The sequence below is a fragment of the Montipora capricornis genome, chromosome 1 (genome assembly GCF_036669925.1).
Source record: "Montipora capricornis isolate CH-2021 chromosome 1, ASM3666992v2, whole genome shotgun sequence".
Lineage (NCBI taxonomy): Eukaryota > Metazoa > Cnidaria > Anthozoa > Scleractinia > Acroporidae > Montipora > Montipora capricornis.
This window is the reverse complement of record NC_090883.1, coordinates 10397944-10400888: the sequence shown is the minus strand read 5'-3', so window position 1 is coordinate 10400888 and position 2945 is coordinate 10397944. Positions and strand designations below refer to the sequence as shown.

The 2945-nt window shown below is 36.2% G+C and overlaps 1 long non-coding RNA gene across 2 annotated transcripts in view; it reads right to left on the bottom strand.

The window, feature by feature from the left end:
• Nucleotides 1-2732, bottom strand: part of LOC138051408 (uncharacterized) — a 2883-nt gene extending 151 nt beyond the window's left edge. The window contains exons 1-5 of one of the 2 annotated variants that reach the window (XR_011132796.1): nt 2608-2732; nt 2274-2417; nt 1743-2125; nt 518-628; nt 82-202 (exon numbers count right to left, since the gene is read on the bottom strand). This is a non-coding gene — a long non-coding RNA (uncharacterized lncRNA). Of the gene's footprint in view, nt 203-517; nt 629-1742; nt 2126-2273; nt 2418-2607 lie in introns of both variants that reach the window. The other variant, XR_011132797.1, reaches the window with a different exon arrangement.
• Between the last annotated feature and the right edge of the window lie 213 nt (nt 2733-2945).

Sequence of the window (2945 nt, the reverse complement as noted above, 5' to 3'; positions counted from 1 at the left end):
TAGTTTCACATGTGAAACATTCATTATAGTGAGTTAATTTTGTATTCCACTTATAATGACTAATATGGTATGCAGACCAACCTGTTGATGAATCTTGTTCTGCACACAAAGTTGGTGTTGCTATCTTCACACTTCTTATGGGTTTATCACCCAATTGCCGATCATTTGCTTCTGCGGAGAGCCATTTTGCCAACTCAAAACCCTAACAGGCAGGAAATAAGAAATCATATATGTCGTGAAGTGAACACCCCCATAATGTGGCAGTTGCAACTAAATACCATGCATCTTTTGTTTTAAAGGGTTAAAACTATGCATGTTGCAGACTGAAGTAATTGTTATTTCTTGCTGACTTGTTCGTCTCCCTTGTTTAGGGGTTGGACAAATTACTTCTGGTTTTTGTCAAAAGAATAAATACTCCAGACATGACTATAGTGTGCTTTTTCTGTACATTAGTCATGTTGTTTTCTTCATTTGTGAAGAGGACAACCGTTAATTTTTATCAGACTCTTTGACTTACCTTCATGAAAGTTTTCCTACTGTGTGGACTATATGAAGACCATTCCCTCTTACTTTGTGGAGTCAGTTTCTGCAATATCATCCACATCCATATTGATCCAAATTTAGTTTACTGAACCTTAATGTAAACAACAACAGAATTTCCGGTGTGTTGCCTGTTACATATGAAGACACTTACCTCTACGAAACTGTCAGTCAAACAGATTTCATTGTTTTCTTCACTAGTTTCTCTATTGGGTTCTCCACAGGCTAACAAATAAACAAAAAATGACATGATTTTAAGTTAAATTTCTTCCCCGGCATGGTCATGGGTTGTGTATTGCCAGTAGCACTACAATTAAAATTTGCTCTTTTAAACCCGAAGGAATGCAGACTGCATTGAAATATACATTCAATGCCGATATTTCGAATTGCAATGTGAATGAAGATATTGCTATTCTTGTTTTTTCTTTGCAACAAGTGTCAAGTAAAAAGGAGGTGAAACTTAGAACATGGAACAATGTTGATTTGATCCTCTCTTATACTTTTTACCTCTCTCATGAGAATTATCAGAAATCTTGCATTCACATTTGCTGTAAGTTAGCTAGGTGGTCTCAGCTTTTGTAACACTTCACTGATCATGAGTCTAAATCTCACAAGATTCTCTAACCTTGAAAGTAGTCCAACAAATGTTTGTCAATTTGTTTCAAGTCATCCGAAAACCTATCAACATTAATAAGCTTTCATGTGGAACTTCAGCTTCCTCTTTACTTGTTTCAGGAGAACAGTCATCTTCTTTGTCCTCAACTCCACAACAGACTGGAAGGAAATCGTTTCAAATTAGTTCAACATTAAATTCAATATTAATTTGTTCAATATGCTAATTTTAGCAATAACTAATGTCCTTAATGTAAAAAAAATGTCCTTAATGGCAATCTGCTTATAAAGATCGTAGCAGTAACTACATTGTACCATTAAATTGCCCTCAGATGAATTACAAAAATAAATAATTGGCTTACTTGAAAAATCTTTTGACGAAAAGAAACATGGTGTTCTCATGGTGACGTCATCCATTTTGCTAACTTGCATAACACAAAAACTCAATTATCTCTGATATGAAAAAAGATGACTTCAAAGCTATAAAGGCCATTCTTCATCATTTTGAAAAATCTTTCGACTAGGCATATTCACTATTTTTTTTTAATTTCACAGGCACTTTAAAGTGAATCTCCAGGAGTACTAGGTACCTTTTATCCTTCTCACAAGTTCAGGCTCCAGACATGACATTGGAACTTTGAATCCTTTTGCCATTTTCGCTTTTTCTGGTTTTCTCTGCTTTATGTCTTTTATTGTGCAGGTATCATCCTTGGCATACATCATTGATATACTGGACTTATTATCTGTTGCATGTTTCAAATAATTACTGACTTCCTGTACAGAAAAAATGAGATAATTAGCTTTGTTGCTGGGTACTGTCACAGTGTTATGGGTGCATACAAACTTGTGGACAGGTTCACTGCTTGTGGTTACTTAATGTTGTATCCTCAATTGCACTGGAGCGTATTCCTATAGCTGGAACAAATTTTCCCTTGCAGGACACATTAACCACTGGATTTAGCCAGAAAAGAACCTGAGGAGGACAACATCCCGATTTAAATTAGTCATGGTCAGCTCAGGTTGTTCGGTGGGGCTAGAAAGTCTAACGACATTGTTGTGTTAATTACAGAATAATTAAGCTAGCTTGTGTGGACCCAAAGAATGATTGAAGTCAGTTATACCTTTATGTTGTCCTCTTCCAGTTTTGAAGATAAGCTTTGTTGTAGTCTGTCCATCACATGCTCTTTTTTGAATGTCTTATTTTGTTGGACAACTTCTCTGATTGTATTTAGGGACATTGGTGCAACTCCAACTGAAGCATGAAACTGAAACCAACATGACTGGATTCAATAATTACATAATTAAGGTATCCAGTTACAGTATTAACAGAAACTAACAATGGCATTCATGCATTGTACTACCTTACTATGTAGTAGTGACTTGCTTGCCATATTCAGTGATGTTGTCTGTATACGATGCATGAAAATTGAGGTTCATGATGTACAGTATACTCACAATTGCCTGAGTGAGAATAACTGTAGACATTCCCTTTGTCCACCTTGGTTGCATTTCTGGCAACAAGGAACTCAGTATCTCTTTTATGCTGTCGTGGTAAACGGTAATCAGCTTTTCCCAAGTCTTATTGGTTTATCACCCAACTGCTGATCGTTTGCTTCTGCCGAGAGCCATTTTGCCAACTCAAAACCCTAACAGGCAGGAAATAAGAAATCATATAATTATGTCGTGAAGCGAACGCCCTCATAATGTGGCAGTTGCAACTGAATGCCATGCATCTCTTGTTTTAAAGGGTAAAAACTATGCATGTTGCAGACTGAAGTAATTGTTATTTCTTG